The 18406-nt window shown below is 39.2% G+C and overlaps 1 protein-coding gene across 5 annotated transcripts in view; it reads left to right on the top strand.

Annotated features, from left to right (window-relative positions):
- CBFA2T2 (CBFA2/RUNX1 partner transcriptional co-repressor 2) overlaps positions 1-18406 on the top strand; it is a 155818-nt gene that overhangs the window by 42410 nt on the left and 95002 nt on the right. The window contains exon 2 of one of the 5 annotated variants that reach the window (XM_081832985.1): positions 3807-3958. The exons of the other annotated variants lie outside the window; for them this stretch is intronic. The gene's annotated coding sequence lies outside the window, so the exon portion shown is untranslated. The remainder of the gene's footprint in view (positions 1-3806; positions 3959-18406) is intronic. 5 annotated transcript variants of the gene reach the window in all.

The raw sequence follows: 18406 nt of genomic DNA, 5'->3' as shown, positions 1-18406 counted from the left end.
CTTTACTAGGTTATTTAGCATTATAAAATAATGGGCTTTAAAACCAGAAGATGAGGGCACCTGGGTGGCTCAGTTGGTTAAGCGACTGCCTTCGGCCCAGGTCATGATCCTGGAGTCCCTGGATCGAGTCCCGCATCGGGCTCCCTGCTCGGCAGGGAGTCTGCTTCTCCCTCTAACCCTCCCGACCCTCCCCCCTCTCATGTGCTCTCTCTCTCAGTCTCTCTCTCTCTCAAATAAATAAATAAATAAAATCTTTAAAAAAAAAACAAAAACCAGAAGATGATACAGGTTACTTTTGCTTGTTATGTTAAATATCCACAGCAGTCATTCAAAGCTACTAGAACTTTCCTTAGTGCTTTGAATATAAAGTATGTTAATAAAATCTTGATAGCCAGGATACTTGTGAAACACTTAACTGGCATATGGCTGGCTGGCCAGTAACTCCTGATCACCATTCACATTGTATTCTGGAGTTGTGCTCTAGGGGGTGCCATTCACATAGAATATAATGTGAAAAGTAACCTTAAAGTTGTGCAAGTGGGAGGTACTAGCTTCATGCCTTTAGCTCTAATAACTCAGTAAAGCAACTTGAAAATTTCTGAGAGAGTTTCAGATTCCCTGTGGGACACTGGAAAGAGATCTGGGTTCTGGAAACAGTCACCATCTGACACCTAACCTTCCCATGGAACCATGACGAACTGTGATTAGATGTCTCTTTAATGGCTAATATTTTTAAATTTAGGTGATGGTTTAAGTCAAGAATGAGGTCCAGCACTGAGGATACTAAAGGTGACAGAGTCAGGTTGTTGAGAGAGGTCAAGTGATTAGAGGCAGTTTAGGCTCACGTTGAGTCATGATTTTGGTTTAGAATATGAATGGAAATCAATACACCTGCCCTATCTCTGTTGGCTGGAGTTTGGCTGGTCATTATTCTTAGATTATACTGTGGATACACGGAAGGGACTTGAAATTCATTTAGCTGAGCAAGGAAAGAAGAGAAACAGCTCATTTCCTTACGTGTAGACCTTCCTAGGGCTGAAGATGTGTTTCTGCTCCTGTCCAGTGGTAAGTAGTGACTTGATTGTGGTGGACTGTATGGGTTATACATTCCAGCCTAGGCTGTTGCCCTGCCACTTTGATATGTTCTCTGCATGAAATCATTTTTGTTTCCTTTTCTTAGTTCTTTCCATTTTCCTTGGTTATAGTAGGTACATTTCTCCCAACTCATCTGAACTCAAAACCCACCTGTCTTCTCCACAAACCCTTTCTTGTTATTTGCTTAACTGGAAGAGACTTACCCTGTCTATTTGGTACTTTTTACTTTGTATCTTAAATCATTTTATCTGGTGCTATGTGTACATTTATCCCCTACTATATTAACAATCATTGAAGGCAGGGACTTTGTCTTAAGCATCTCTTAGTGCCATGATTTCTTAGATTTTAGTGTATAGAAGAATCATCTGAAGAACTTGTTAAAGTTTAGATTTCTGGACCCTCTCCTCCATATTCTGATTTGTTGGGTCTGATAAGGACCTGGGAATGTGCATTTTAAGAAGTTCCTCAAGGAGAGTTCCATCATGTGGGTTCTGGGCCCACATGGTTTAAAGCCCTGTTTTATTTATTTATTTGTTTGTTTATTTAATTTTTAGCGAGCGTGCATGTGAGCAGGGGTAGGGGCAGAGGGAGACTGAGAGGGGGAGAGAGAATCCCAAGCAGGTTCCACACTCAGCTCAGAGCCCGAAGTGGGGCTCCATCCCACAACCCTGAGATAATGACCTGAGTTGAAATCAAGAGTTGGACATTCAACCAACTGAGCCACCCGGGTGCCCCTGGGCCCATATGGTTTAAACCATTTAGTCCTGTACTTTGTTTTGATAAATCATTGGTGAGTCAAAACCAATAATCTTTAGTATCTCTGCTAGGAGAAATGATCTTAAAATCTCTCAATAACTAGATTTACTTTGTTCCTGCCTACCTAGTATTCTGCATATTTTGGGGAGTTATATGAACTCTTTCTACTCTCCATTTAAGGCAGCCTTTGACTTTATTTTTAAGATTTCTGATTAGTCTCAGTTATCCCAGGCAAAAAGCTAATTATGTACATACTGCATTTGAATTTTGTCTTTAATCCAGTATGTTTTAAAAATCTATAGCATGGCTGTCTTATAGAAGGCTATACTTTCAGTTTCAGTCTTTGTAGGAACTAACAGAAGAGGTCTTCCTTACTAAATCTTAATTTACCCTCATTAATCATTAATTTCTATTGATACAATGTGTATTAGATATTGTAGGGGGAACAATCAAGTATATATATACTTGAGATTTTCCTGGTACAATAGCGGTGCTTAAGACAAACTCACAAAACAACTAAGAGAACACTCAAGGCAGTATGTGATGTAGGACCAAACAAAAGGTTTGTATATAGTAAATGCAGATGATTATTGAGGTCAGAGAAGAGAGGGATAAACAGAGAGACTAGAAAACCTGGGAAGTCCTCAAGGAGAAGGTAGTAGGAGCTGAACCTGAAGCTGAATTTGATCAGAGGAACAAGGTATTCTTAAAGGGCAGAACATAGGAAGATTCATTTTACAGGTGAAAAAAATGGAGGCTTAGAAAGGGAAAGTGAGTGACAGATACTATTTCCCTGACCACTGTTCTTTGTGGTTTGTGTAGTATTGGGAGGTTTCCACTGTTACTAAGCAGAAGACAGTAGTGTTTTGGTGGCCATATGTGAAAGCATTGACAATTCAGGTGTTTGGTTTTGTTTTTTTTACAATTCCAGTTTTAATTGTGATAATCTCGAAGTCCAGAGCCAAAATTATTTTTGTAAAAGAGCAATGAATTTGACAAAGTTGATATTTTATTTGCACATATTTAGTTAACTTGATGCATTTTCAGAAGTATTAAAGAGAATTGAAATAATGATTAAGTATATTTTGGGGTGCCTCAGTGGCTTAGCCTGTTAACTGGCTGCCTTTGGCTCAGGTTGTGATCCCAGGGTCCTGGGATCGAGCCCCGTGTCAGACTCCCTACTCAGCAGGAGAGTCTGCTTCTCCCACTCCCTCCCCCTGTTCATGCTCTCTCTGGTTCGCTTGCTCTCTCTCTCAAATAAATAAATAAAATCTTTAAAAAAAGATTAATTACATTTTGCTGTGTATATTCATTGAACACATATTTACTATGATGAGTACATGTCTGACTTTGATAGGAGGATATCCAATAGTCAATTCTTAGTTGTCATCTTGCTAGAGCAATTGACCCAATTGATTTTTTTTTTTTTTTTTTTAAGATTTCATTTATTTAGGGCGCCTGGGTGGCTCAGTTGGTTAAGCGACTGCCTTTGGCTCAGGTCGTGATCCTGGAGTCCCTGGATCGAGTCCCGCATCGGGCTCCCTGCTTGGCGGAGAGTCTGCTTCTCCCTCTGACCCTAACCCCTCTCATGTGTTCTCTCTCTCTCATTCTCTCTCTCTCAAATAAATAAATAAAGTCTTTAAAAAAAAAAAGATTTCATTTATTTATTTGACAGGGACACGGCGAGAGAGGGAGCACAAGCAGGGGGAGTGGGAGAGGGAGACGCAGACTTCCCGCTGAGCAGGGAGCCCGATGTGGGACTCAGTTCCAGGACCCTTGGATCATAACCTGAGCCGAAGGCAGACGCTTGACTGACTGAGCCACCCAGGTGCCCCAAAACTCCTTATCTTTTAAAACAATGATTCCCCATTCTCCCAGCCCCTGGCAACCACCATTAAAGTTTTAATCTCTCTGATTTTGTTTTTTTTTAAGATTTTAATTTATTTATTTGACAGAGAGACAGCGAGAGAAGGAACACAAGCAAGGGGAGTGGGAGAGGGAGAAGCAAGCTTCACGTGGAGCAAGGAGTCCAATGCGGGGCTCTATCTCAGGACCCTGGGATCATGACCTGAGCCGAAGGCAGACGCTTAATGACTGAACCACCCAGGTGCCCCTTGATCTCTATGATTTTGGCAACTCTAAGTACCTCATATAAGTAGAAAAGTGGAATCATACGGTATTTTGTCATTTTTGCTCCTTACATATTTTACTTAGCAAAATGTCATCAAGGTTCATCCATGTTGTGTAGCATATTTCAGAATTTCCTTACTTTTTAAGGCTGAATAATACTCCATTGTACATATATACCACATTTTGTTCATTCTTCCATCAGTGGACACTTAGCTTGCTTCCACATTTAACTATTGTAAATAATGCTATTTTTTTTTTTAAGATTCTAATTATTTACCTGACACAGAGAGCGAGAGAGCACAAGGAGGGGGAACAGCAGAGGGAGAGGGAGAAGCGGGCTCCTCGCCAAGCAGGGAGCCCGATGCAGGGCTCGATCCCAGGACCCTGGGGTCATGACCTGAGCCGAAGGCAGACACCCAACCATTTGAGCCACCCAGGCGCCCCGTAAATAATGCTATTATGAACATGGGTATACAAATATCTCATCAATACCCTGCTTTCAATCCAGAGGTGCAGTTAATTGCTTGGTTGGTTTTGAATATTTTGAGGAGCTTTCATACTGTTCTCCACAGTGGCTGTACCATTTTACGTTCTGGTCAACAGTGCACCAGGATTTTGTATATCTTCTTAGGAGAAATGTCTAAGTCCTTGGCCCATTTTTGAATCGAATTGTTTTGTTGTTGTTGCATTTTAGTTCACTGTATATTCTGGATGTTAATCCCTTATCAAATATATGATTTGCAAATATTCCATTCTGTGGGTTGCCTTTTTTACTCTGTAGATGGTTTCTTTTGATATACAGAGTTTAAAATTTTTCATGAAGTCCAATTTGTCTATTTTTTCTTTGTTACCTAGCCAAAAATCTTGGAGTTAACCTTGACTTTTTTTTTTTTTTTTCCCATTACCGACTTCTAATTGGTCAGGAAACACTGTTTGTTCCACCTTGAAAATATATACAAAATCTTAATAGCATCTTAACTTCACTCCTCCCATTCTGGTCCACCACCTCTGACTGGGCTTACTAGAGCTGCATGCTATTAGTTTTCCTCCTTTCATTCCTTTCATTCTTGCCCCACCATCTGTTTTGACCATAGCAGCCAGAGTGGTCCAATTTATTTTTATTTTATTTTATGTGATTTCATTTCATTTTTTTCTGAGAGTGATCCAATTTAGTCAGGTGTTGTAAATTCTCTGCTTAGAACCATGTTAACAACTCCCATTTTACTTAAAACCAAAATTTTTTCCAGGGACCTTCACGGTTTCTATTTTCTACCACCCTCCCCCACTGCCCCCCACTCATATCCTACTACTTTCCCAGCTCCAGCCACACAGATCTTGAAGTTCCTTGAAATCTCTAGTCCTTGCCTAGTGTCACGACTTTCACCTAGACTTCTCTTTTCTCTCCGTATCCCATGGCTCATTTCTTTTCTCAGTGAGGCCAACCCTGCTACACTGTTTAAAATGGCACCCTGGGGTGCCTGGCTGGCTAAGTCGGAAGACCATTAGACTCTTAATCTTGGGGTTGTGAGTTTGAGCCCCACATTGGGTATAGTTTACTTAAAAATGAAGTCCTTTATAAATAAATAAATAAAATGGCACCCTGCCTTCCCCATCCCTCTTTGTCAGCTCATCCCCCTTTATCAGCTCACTTTTTAATATAGTCTATATTTTAGTTACTTATTTTGTTTATTATCTGTCTCCCCTTGTTGGAATGTATGTTCCAAAGGGGAAAGATTTTTGTCTATTTTGTTTATTGATGTGTCTCCATTGCCCAGAACATTGGCACATGGTAGATACGTAATAGCTATTTGTTGAATGAATAAATGAATAGAATAGGAAGCAAGGTAGAGACACATGGTCTCTGTTCTCATGAAGTTTACAGTTTGTGTTTTGTTTTCTACAAACAAATGAAGCTAACCATATTTTCCATATTTTTTGTTTGGTTTAAGTACATGTAATTCAAAATGTTTGTGAAATAATAGGCATTTAAACGTTGGGAAACATTATTTATTAAAAAGAATGCTATCTTGAGTTGTGCTTTGAATCGAATGAAAACTTATAAAACATTAAAATAGAAAAGCCATGTGGCAGAAAAGGTGATGACATGAACAATCTTTGAAAAATACTATTAGGTCAACTTTGGACCTTCATTCATTGCTGTGGAACATTTAATTACAAAAATGTTCTATTCCTTGTAATGAAAAGAAATGCTTTGGCTTATAAGTGGGATTCACAAACCAAGTGATTTTAGCTCTCATTAGGGTTCTTTTATTTCTTTATCCTTTGTAATCTACCATAAAACCTAAATTTCATTTAAACCCAAAATTCTGTGTTGGAAATCAAATATGGAGGACTTTTGAACAAATACCCAGTGTTGAAGGAAATGTAAATAGTAGATATCATATTGATGCCAACTGAGGGAATATGATTAGACTTAGTCAATAAATAAATCTGTTAACATAATCTGCCATGTGCCAATTTAAATAATGAAAGCATTACTGTAGGAGGATGTTCTGTTAAATGTCCTACAAGGCCTGAGTCTTCTGTCCATACCTACCATGTGATAGACTTTTAATAATAATTGGGAAATAATAAGACTGAATTTTCTGCCTCTTAAATTGTTTATCTGAGGGAGGAGATAGTTACTTATACATAAAACTTTATTGGGACTGCTAATATATCTTTATAGTGTATTAGTGACACTTTCTTTCCTTTTTCCTGCATATTTGCACTGATATCATAATAGAACACATTTCTGTGATTATTTTTATATTTAAAAAATGAGGATAATTAGTGCAGGGTATAAAACTTGGCCTTAGTGGCCATGCCCTAAAAACTAAAGGAAAAGAAATTTTCACTTGATGGGATTTTGAATTTGTTTACTCCAAAAAATTACTTTAGCTCACCAAGGCTTGTTAGGATGTATGTTCTTTGTAATAAAATTTTACCGCTTGTAATAGCAGAGAAAAACAAGTTAATATTGCCTCTCTGTTTTAGAGCCAGAATTTGTTAAAAGTGTGAAATATCATGCCTTACTAAGAGAATTTTTAGGGAATGTGGTAAAAGTGAAATTTTCTATGAAAATACAGAGTAAGGGCTCCTGGGTGGCTCAGTTGGTTAAGGGTCTGACTCTTGATTTCAGTTCAAGTCATGACCTCAGGGTTGTGAGACAGCCCTGTGTAGGGGCTTCATGCTGGGTGTGGAGCCTGCTTAAGATTCTCTCTCTTCCTCTGCCCCTCCACCCCCCTCTAAAAGGAAAAAAAAAGAAAAAGAAAGAAAAGCAGAGGAATAATTAGAGTGAACTGAAGAACTTATAGGGATTTTCCAGGAGGATGTATGAATTACATATTTATCTGTAGGTTCTAAAGTTATTTTTATAAAAGTAGAAAACTATTAACCTTAATATTCTGTGTCTCCAACAGAGATGTTGACTGTGTGCTTAAAATACTGAATGCTTTAAATTTTCTTATGTCTCATTTTTCCTGTTCTATCAAACGACAGGAAATAAAGTCTGCTTGGCAGAATGTTAATTTAGGTGCATAAAACACTCCTCCGTATAGGCACTCCCACTGTTTAAAATGAAGGAATTCCAACAAAGCTAGTTGTAAAAACTCTCTGTTTTCCTACTAACTTTTTTTTTTTTAAGATTTTATTTATTTATTTGATGCAGAGAGAGAGACAACTAGAGAGGGAACACAAGCAGGGGGAGTGGGAGAGGGCGAAGCAGGCTCCCGGCTGAGCAGGGAGCCCAATGCGGGTTTGATCCCAGAATCCCGGGATCATGACCCGAGCCAAAGACAGACACTTAACGACTGAGCCACCCAGGTGCCTCTCCTACTAACTTTTCTTAAAAACTAGAAACAACTTTACTAAAGAGTAAAAAGAGGAACTAATCCCAATATATAAAGTGGGAAATTTATAAGGAAAGTAGTATCTCTGGATTATTCTGGCTGTTGTGTAAGTGCTAGGCCTGTTGTGTGTTTTAATCTTCACCTATAGGTTTGCTATACCTTTAGAACTGGGAGTTTGGGTCACTTAACTGTCATGGTATTTGGACTTCAGTTTCTTCTGGGTAATAGGCTTCAGCAGTAGGTAAACTAGTATTAATAAGTTATCTTAGGTATTTTAATCACCAACTTTATATATCAAATTCCATTTGACTTAGGAATGAATTAGAAAAATCAAACAATGAGAACATAGAAGAACATATGTAGGAGTATGTTTTTATCTTTCTAAACAGGATATCAAAATAAGACAAATTCCTGATAAAAGCTAATCTCAAAATATCAGGAGAAACTACCATTTAAATAAACTTGGCTATGGAAATGCAAGCTGGTGCAGCCACTCTGGAAAATAGTATGGAGGTTCATCAAAAAGTTGAAAATAGGGGATATTTAGTGCAGGGTATAAAACTTGACCTAGCAACTGCACTACTGGATATTTACCTCAAAGATAACAAACACAGTGATCCGAAGGGGCACCTGCACCCCAATGTTTATAGCAGCAATTTCCACAGTAGCCAAACTATGGAAGGAGCCCAGATGTCCATCGACAGATGAATGGATAAATAAGATACACACACACACACACACACACACAATGGAATACTACTCAGCCATCAAAAAATGAAATCTTGCCATTTGCAACATTGTGGATGGAACTAGAGGGTGTTACGCTAAGTGAAATAAGTCAATCAGAAAGACATTTTATTATATGATCTCATTGATATGTGGAATATAAGAAACAAAACAGGATTATTGGGGAAGAGAGGAAAAAAATAAAACGAGGAAATCAGAGAGGGATAGAAACCATAAGAGACTTTTAATCATAGGAAACAAACTGAGGGTTGCTGGAAGGGAGGTGGGTGGGGGGATGGGGTAGCTTGGTTATTAGACATTAAGGAGGGCACATGATGTAATGAGCACTGAGTGTTACATAAGTCTGATGAATCATGGACCTCTACTTCTGAAATCAATAATACATTGTATGTTAATAATTGAATTTAAATTTAAAAATGGAAAAAATAAAAAGTATAAAAAAAATAAGCAAAAAAAAAAATACACTTGGTTAGAGTGGAACTTCCTGAATGATGGAATAAGGAGCTTGGCAAATTCTTTTCCCACAAAGCAGATTAAAATTAGGTAAAATGGCTTGAAACAACCATTTTAAATTTGTACTGGAGTGTTTCCATCAGTGTTACTCAATAACCAAAAACTGGAAATAACCCAAATGTCGCAGTGTGATGTATCCATCAATAGAATATTACCCAGCAACAAAAAAGAATAAATACTGATACATGCTACAACATGGATGAACCCAGGAAACATTATACTAAGTTAAAGAACTCAGAAATGGCAAGATCTTTGTCTTTGTTTTTAAGTAAGCTCTATGCCCAGTGTGGGGCCTGAACTCACAGCCCTGAGATCAAGAGTTACATGCTCTACCCACTGAGCCCCCAGGCACTCTAGGACAACATCTTATGATTCCACTTAAGTGAAATGGCCCGGAATGGCTACTTTATAGGGATCAAGTGAGCAGATTAGTTGTTACCTGGTATTGTTGGTTGTAAATAGGATTTCTTATAAAGAGACATAAGGGGTCTTCGGGGTGATAGAAATGTTCTAAAAGGGGATTGTGGTGATGGTTGTACAATTATACATAAATTTACTAAAATTAAGTTTACAGGTGAATTTAAAACAGGTGAATTTTATGGTATTTTATTTTTATTTTTTTAAAAAGATTTTATTTATTTAATTGACAGAGAGAGACAGCAAGAGAGGGAACACAAGCAGGGGGAGTGGGAGAGGGAGAAGCAGGCTTTCCGCCGAGTAGGGAGCCCGATGTGGGGCTCGATCCCAGGACCCTGGGATCATGACCTGAGCCGAAGGCAGTCACTTAATGACTGAGCCACCCAGGCGCCCCTATGGTATTTTATTTATTTTTTTAAGATTTTATTTATTTATTTGACAGAGCAGAAGTAGGCAGAGCAGCAGGCAGAGGGAGAGGGAGAAGCAGGCCTCCCGCTGAGCAGGGAGCCCGATGTGGGGCTTTGATCCCAGGACCCTGATATCATGACCTGAGCCGAAGGCAGATGCTTAACCGACTGAGCCACCCAGCACCCCTAAAACTCTTTATTTTAAAATGTTCCCTCCACCCCACCCCAGAGTGGCCCTGCAGATGGCATTCAGTTAGCTGGCTGCTGCTTTCAGCTTATTTAGTTTAGGTGTTTTGAGAGCTTAGGGCCAGCAGGAAGGACATAGAAAGAGAACACTGGCTTTGTTAGTTAGGGTTCATATTGTGATCTTAGGCACATCAGAGATACCAACCTCGTTTTTTTCTTTTGATTAATTGATTGGAGAAAGTGCTGGATCACATGGGGGAGGGGCAGAGCGTGAGAATCTCAAGCGGACTCCAGCTGAGTGTGGAGCCTGAAGCAGGTTCCATCTCATGACCCATGAGGTCATGACCTGAGCCAAAACCAAGAGTTCGACTGTTAAATGACTGAGCTACCCAGGTGCCCTACAACCTTATTTGTTTTTAAGTTTATAAAATAGAGTTCAAGAAACACCTGACTTAAATTCTTGCAAGAACTTGGACATCCACTTTTGTTCTTCACATAAAGCCTTCTGAAATAAAGTGAGAGCTGTAGCTCGAAATAACCTGACCAGTGCAGTGCTTTACATAGTTCTTGTGAATAGGTGCATGCCCCTACGATGAAGGATATCTTATTTGGGACAGAGCAGGGGCAGCAAAAATGGTCACAATGTTTGGGAAAACCAGCTCTGGGCTAGTAATTTTTAATTGTTATTAGCAAAGTAGTCTTGAAATTATTAAAAGTTTTTGTCATTTCAAAAACACCAGGTCTCAGAAAAATTCTTGAAGAGAACATAATTTGATTTGAATACATCATATCCAATAGGAATTTTATTCAACTTTTTCAGACCTTATCCTCCCCCTGCCCTATTTTAATTAAATGAAGGAACTAGATTCAATTCTTTTTTTAAAAGATTTTATTTGAGAGAGAGGGAGCAAGAGCGAGAGAGAGCAAAAGTTGGGGGGGGCGGGGGAGGGAGAAGCCGACTCCCCACTGAGCAGGATGCTCAAGACCTTGACCGCGCCTGGTGCAGAGCCCTACTGAGATAATGATCTGAGCCAAAATCAAGAATCCGATGCTTAACTGATTGATTGACCCAGGTGCCCCGAGATTCAGTTCTTTCTAAAGCTTATATTCTGTGGTTTGATCCTGTTGAATTTGTGTATTAAACAAATAGGATATTTTAATTTATCCATCTAAGAAATAAGCATTGAATATGTTGATCAAGACATACCCCTGCCCTCAGAATAGTAATGGAGGATCAGGTCAACAAATAAGTGAAAATGTTAAGTACCAGTGTGGTATTCTATACTATCAGGCTTCATGGATAACAGTAGGTGGGCCCACTATCGACTCTGCTTGCTTTGGGAATTATCTCTCCCACAGGGAAAACCCTTGAGGTAAGTTTTTAAAGATGAGTAATTTTCCAGGTGTATAGAGAAGAGCTTATTTGACAGAAGTATTCATAGTAAAGGAAATTGGTTGGTAGTCTTGATTTGGGTAGAGTAATGATATGATCCCTTATGCCTTAGAATATAGGATTATACGTTGATTTATTCCAGCAAATGAAAATTTTTGCTTCATTTATTTTCTCTGCTTCTGATTCATCAACTTTTAAAAATCTATCACAATTAAATTGAATTCTTGATTTTAAATGATGATCCACAGTTGCTGCAGTCTGACTTGTGTCTCATAAGGGCTGATGACTCAAACATCGAGAGAATGGTTTTTCAGTTTTGTTTTCAAGATCACTTGTGAATTTGATTGCTTCTCTATTTTTTTTTTAATGATTTTTATTTATTTATTTGAGAGAGAGAGAATGAGAGACAGAGAGCATGAGAGGGAGGAGGGTCAGAGGGAGAAGCAGACTCCCTGCTGAGCAGGGAGCCCGATGCGGGACTCGATCCCGGGACTCCAGGATCATGACCTGAGCTGAAGGCAGTCGCTTAACCAACTGAGCCACCCAGGCGCCCGCTTCTCTATTTTTTTAAGTTGACACAAAATTCTTCCAAGCTTTGTAATATAAGTATGTAAGGCAAAAAATCACAAATTATAAAGTTCTTAATAACTAGTAAAACAGGAATCTGTATGTTGTCATGTAAATTGGAAAGTTAGAATATCTTGTTTCTGGAGAGCCCCAAACCTCTGTTTTATTTTCAGATTATTTAACTTAATGATATTCTTAGTATATCACATGGTCAGTTTAATAAAGACAAATATAGGGGCGCCTGGGTGGCTCAGTCAGTTAAGTGTCTGCCTTCGGCTCGGGTCATGATCCCAGGGTCCTGGGATCGAGCCCCACATTGGGGTCCTTGCTCAGTGGGAAGCCTGCTTCTCCCCCTCCTGCTGCTCCCCCTGCTTGTGCTCTCTCGCTCTCTCTGTCAAATAAATAAAATCTTTAAAAAACAAAAAAAAAATAAGACAAAGATAAAAGAAGTTTAAGCAAGAAGGAAACAAAGCTGTAGGGGACTTTTTTTTTTTTTATTTAAAGATTTTATTTATTTGACACAGACATAGGGAGAGTGGGAACACAAGCAGGGGGAGCGGGAGAAGGAGAAGCAGGCTTCCCGCGGAGCAGGGAGCGCGATGCGGGGCTCCATCCCAGGACACTGGGATCATGACCTGAGCCGAAGGCAGACGCTTAACGACTGAGCCACCCAGGTACCCCTGTAGGGGACTTCTGAGAACACCTAGTCCTGTCCTCTCATTTGACAGGTCAGTGGGTTAATGATTTAGATGACTCATTTATAGCTGAATCTGAACAGTTACCCCAGCCTCTTTCTATTGAATGATGAGGGAAAATCAGTGTCTCTTAAACTGTTTGTTTGCTGTAATGATCTAAAAAGAAAGACACTCCATTTTCTGATCAGTTGTATATTTCAAACTTTAAGCATTAGTTGTAAAACCCTGTGGAACTGAAAGGTGAGTGAGACAGCCTTTGACTTTGGAGGAGTTTGTAAGATTCTCTGACACGTAGAAACAGACAAATTGGTGTATGTTGTCTGCCTGCTCGACCTCAACAGTGTTCTGTGTGGTCTGTCTCTTTGCTTGTCAGTCCCCTCCATCTTCTTTTTACAGGTTTAATGCTGTCTAGTCATGGTGACATCCTTCCAGTTCTTTACTCTAGCCATGTTGCTTCCCATACCTTCTGTTCCCTCTGCCTGAAATATTCATCTCCTTTTAAAAAAAAGCCTAGCTCAAGTCTCCTTTAAGTTTCACTTCATCAAAATATACTCCTGTATAATACACCCTTCACTAACCCTCCCTCTACCCCCTGATGTGAGGCTGTAGTTTTCTTAATTATTTTCTTTTTTTTCTTTCTTTCTTTCTTTTTTTAAATATTTTATTTATTTATATGACAGAGAGAGACAGCGAGAACAGGAACACAAGCAGGGGGAGTGGGAGAGGGAGAAGCAGGCTTCCCGCTGAGCAAGGAGCCCGATGTGGGACTCCATCCCAGGACCCTGGGATCATGACCTGAGCCGAAGGCAGACGCTTAACGACTGAGCCACCCAGGCGCCCCTATTTTCTTTTTTTTAAAGATTTTATTTATTTTTCAACAGGGAGAGAGAGAGAGAGACAGGGAACACAAGCAGGGGGAGTGGGAGAGGGAGAAGCAGGCACCCTGCTGAGCAGGGAGCCCAATGTGGGGCTCGATCACAGCACCCTGGGATCATGACCTGAGCCGAAGGCAGATGTTTACCGACTGAGCTACCCAGGCGCCCCTGTTTTGTTTTTGAATGACAGACAAATTAAGGAAGATTCCAGGTATGCAATTAAAGACTGTATTAAGGGCAGTGAAAAGGAAAGTGACTGTAAGCATCAGTATTTCTTTTTCAAGATTTTATTTATTTATTTGACAGAGAGAGATAGAACACACAAGCAGAGGGAGAGGGAGAAGCAGGCTCCCCGCTGAGCAGAGAGCCCGACATGGGGCTTGATCCCAGGACCCTGGGATCATGACCTGAGCCAAAGGCAGATGCTTAACTAACTGAGCCACCCAGGCACCCTATTTTTCTTTTTCTTTTTGACATCATTGAAGATCTAGAGTCATCTTTATGTGCTCGAGGGATTTGATGCGATGAATCCAACTCAAAGGTCTGGATCTAAATCATATTTGTAGAATAGTTTTTATTAATATTTATTAATTTATAATTTATATTTATGCATTCTATATTTAAGTTTCTTATGCTTTGTTTTTTTTAGCAGTGGCTCATTATAGGTATAAAATGAACCTTCTGTGACTACAAATAACAATGTAAAATAACTCAGTGTCTAGAATCATCATGGCAGTAGTGATTTTCAAAGAAACCAAAGGAGAGATTGTCAGCAGCATCTTTGTTAGAACTGCATGAACTTGGCGCCTGGGTGGCTCAGTTGGTTAAGCGACTGCCTTCGGCTCAGGTCATGATCCTGGAGTCCCAGGATCGAGTCCCGCATCGGGCTCCCTGCTCGGCGGGGAGTCTGCTTCTCCCTCTCCCGCTCCCCCCTCTTGTGCTCTCTCTCTCTCAAATAAATAAATAAAATCTTTAAAAAAAAAAAAAAAAAGAACTGCATGAACTGCCGCACATGTTCGTTCACTTGATACTCGAAAGGGGAGTTTTCAAATTGTGTTGTTGTGAATGGGGACTTTTTTTCTTTTTGATAAGTATTTATTTTATGTAATTGAAAACTTAAAGGTGCAAGAATCTTTTTTTTAAGATTTTATTTATTCATTTGACACAGAGACACAGTGAGACAGGGAACACAAGCAGGGGGAGTGGGAGAGGGAAAAGTAGGCTTCCCGCCGAGCAGGGAGCCCGATGTGGGGCTCGATTCCAGCACCCCGGGATCATGACCTGAGCTGAAGGCAGACGCTTAACGACTGAGCCACCCAGGCACCCCAAAGTTGCAAGAATCTTGAAAGGAACTCTTGTTCACCAGCTGTTTACACAAATCATAAAAGGAACTCTTGTTACTGTTTACACATTGCCCATTTGCTTTATCATTGTGTGTTATGTATATATAATTTTTTCTGAATCACTCTGAGAGTAATTGGAAGTGTGCCCTTTTTGCCCCTAAATACTTAAATGTACATTTCCTAAAAATAAATGCATTCTCTTACTTAGCCACATTATCAAAATCAAGAAATTTAATATTGATAACAATAACTACTGCCTAATCACAACTGTATTCAAATTCCATCAGTTATCCCAGTAATGCCTTTTATAGCCCCTGTGCCCCGGTCCAGTCCAGTCTAATCTAGGACTGCAAAGCATTTAATTGTCATCTCTCTTTAATTCTTATTCTGAAACGGTTCCTGTCTTTTTTTTATATCTTCCTTTGCCCTCTCTCTGTCTTTTCTGTCTTCCTTGTCCTTGGCAGTTTCAAAGAGTACAGAGTGTTCGGAATGTCCCTCAGTTGTCTGATGTTGCCTTGTGATTAGATTTGTATTATGGACTTTTGGCAAGAATGCTATATAAGTTAATACTGTATTCTTAATGCTTCATTTGGGGAGGCACATGATGTCAATTTGTCCCAGTATTGGTGATTGATGATGTTAAATAGCCTTATTCTTATTAAGGGTGGTCTGAAAGGTTACTCTACTGTAAAGTTCTTTTCCTTTCTGTGATCAATAAGTAACTTGTACAGTATATTTTGAGACAGTGTAGAAATCCTATTTTTTATGAATTTTCTATTCACTAGTCTATGAGTGGTGATTTTCTACTTCGGTCATTCTTTTTGTATTTGCAAGTTGGCATCCTTTAAGAAGGAATAAGCTTTCCTTTCTTCCTTGATGGATTCTTTTTTTTTTTTTTTTTTAAGTAGGCTCCATTCCCAATGTGAGGCTTTATTAACTCATGACCCTGAGATCAAGAGTTGCATGCTCTAGTGACTAAGCCAGCCAGGTGCCCTGATTGATTCATTTTTTAATACTCAATTTTTATTTTACATGTCATGCTTCAATCCATTACTGTCATTTTTTGTGATGCTCAAATTGTCCCACAGTTGGCCGTGGCAGCTCCTTCTAACTGGCTTCAGTGTCTTTTTGACATCTCCCCATAATTTCTGAGTAGTCCTTTACTTTTCTTGTACAAAATACTGTATACTTAACTTGTACCTTCTCTGCCCCACCTGGTATCAGCCATTTCTCTAAGGAGCCAGGGTTTAGTAGAGAATGTAGTTTAGAAATCAAGCTTTGGATGTAAAATGTGTTCATTACTACAAGGTGTCATTGTTTCTTGTTTTTTCTTTTTTTAAAAATTTTATTTACCTACATCAAAAACTAATGATGTAATGTATGGTGATTAACATAACATAATAAAAAAAGAAAAAAGATTTTATTTACTTATTTGAGAGGGAAGTAGAGAGAGAGTGAGCATGATCAGGCAGGGTGGGGGGCAGAGGAGCTGAGTAGGGAGCCCTACATGGGTCTGGATCCCAGGACCCCAGCATCATGACATGACCCAAAGGCAGATGCTTAACTGACTGAGCCACCCAGGCTCCCCAAGGTGTCATTTCTTCTAGACATACTCCGTTTACAGCTAGGAAGTGTATGAATGTGTGTTTCTATGTATATTTGTAATGTAAAAATATAAATAAATATAACCTAAAAATAAAAATCGTGAGATCATATTTGATACCTCTAGTTCAAATCCAACATTCTAGGTATATCACAGTTTTCCCATAGGAGGACATTAAAAAACAAAACTGCTTTACTGATTCTGTTGTGAAGCAACCAACTTAGCAGTTGCATTCACTATGCTGCGTATATTGCACTGTTGGCTTCTCGTGTTTGATTTTTAAAAGTTGACAGTGTATCCCAAAAAAAGAAAGTTTGGTGCATCAACTCGGGATGTGGTCAGTGAGGTAAATGAATATGTTGCTACCACATTAAACCTCATGTCAGACTTCATTCCTTTTGTCTGAGTTACTTTAAAAAAATTGTGTCCATCTGCCAACCTCACCCGTAATTTGGCATACTGCTTAAAGAAATCCAGTCTTTTTTAACTTTATATTGTGGAAATAACAGACAGCTCTAAAAATGGACTTAAATGCTCATGTACTTAAACACCCAGCTACAGTAATCACCAGCTCATCTCATCTTGAAGGAAATCCTAGATGGCATGTAAATTTATCAGTAAACGTTTCTCTATGTAACTCTTAAAGGATAAGGACTTAAAAATAATCACAAATCTATTATTATTGTTTTTTTTAAAGATTTTATTTATTTATTTGAAAGAGAGAGAATGAGAGAGAGAGAGAGAGCACATGAGAGGGGGGAGGGTCAGAGGGAGAAGCAGACTCCCCGCCGAGCAGGGAGCCCTATGCGGGACTCGATCCCGGGACTCCAGGATCATGACCTGAGCCGAAGGCAGTCGCTTAACCAACTGAGCCACCCAGGCGCCCCTCACAAATCTATTATTATGGCTAAGAAAAAATTTTTTTTTTAAAGATTTTATTTATTTGACAGAGACACAGCAAGAGAGGGAACACAAGCAGAGGGAGTGGGAGAGGGAGAAGCAGGCTTCCCGCTGAGCAGGGAGCCCGATGCTGGGCTCAATCCCAGGACCCTGGGATCATGACCTGAGCCGATGGCAGACGCTTAACGACTGAGCCACCCAGGCGGCCCTAGCTAGTAAATGTTTTAAATAATTCCTTAATACAATTAAATATCTAATGAGTTTTAAATTTTTCCCAGTTATCCCGGGTTACTTTTTACAGTTGTCTCAAATCAGAATCCAAAAAATGTTCACACATTGTGTTTTAAGTCTTTTATTTCTCTTCTAATGTATAGCTTCTATTCCAGCTTCCTTCCCCCACTCCCTCTTTTTTTCCTACAAATCTGGGCTGCTTACAGTATAAATTTTCTCACATTCTGGACTTTCCTAATTGCATTCCCATGCTGTCGTTCACATGTTCCCATGTCCCCTCAGTGTTCTGTAAACTGGTTGTTAGATCTAGAGGCTGAATCAGATTCAGATTTACCTGTTAAGAATACTTCGTTAAGTGGTATACCTCCATTGGGCACATTAATGTCCATATATTTTTCATCTCATATTTGTGTCAATTGATCATTACCTAAGATTAATGTTTTTCATTGGAGATTAGCAAAATGATTTTGCAAATATATGATTTTTTCATTTTAGTTGGGTTATTTCAATAGGGATCAGTTTTTACCAACTATGCATTTACTTAGAGGTACAGTTCATAGAGAAAGGTAGGTAAAATGCTCAGTTCACTAGTTTAAGAATAATGAATTGGTTCTCTAGTATCCTTCAAAAAGTGATCAGTTGTTTTTTTTTTTAAGATTTTATTTATTCGGGGCGCCTGGGTGGCTCAGTTGGTTAA

Source organism: Leptonychotes weddellii, chromosome 10 (assembly GCF_054177405.1).
Source record: "Leptonychotes weddellii isolate Sample4059 chromosome 10, ASM5417740v2, whole genome shotgun sequence".
NCBI lineage: Eukaryota > Metazoa > Chordata > Mammalia > Carnivora > Phocidae > Leptonychotes > Leptonychotes weddellii.
Note: the sequence above shows the minus strand (reverse complement) of the source record. Positions and strands in the feature narration are given on the sequence as shown.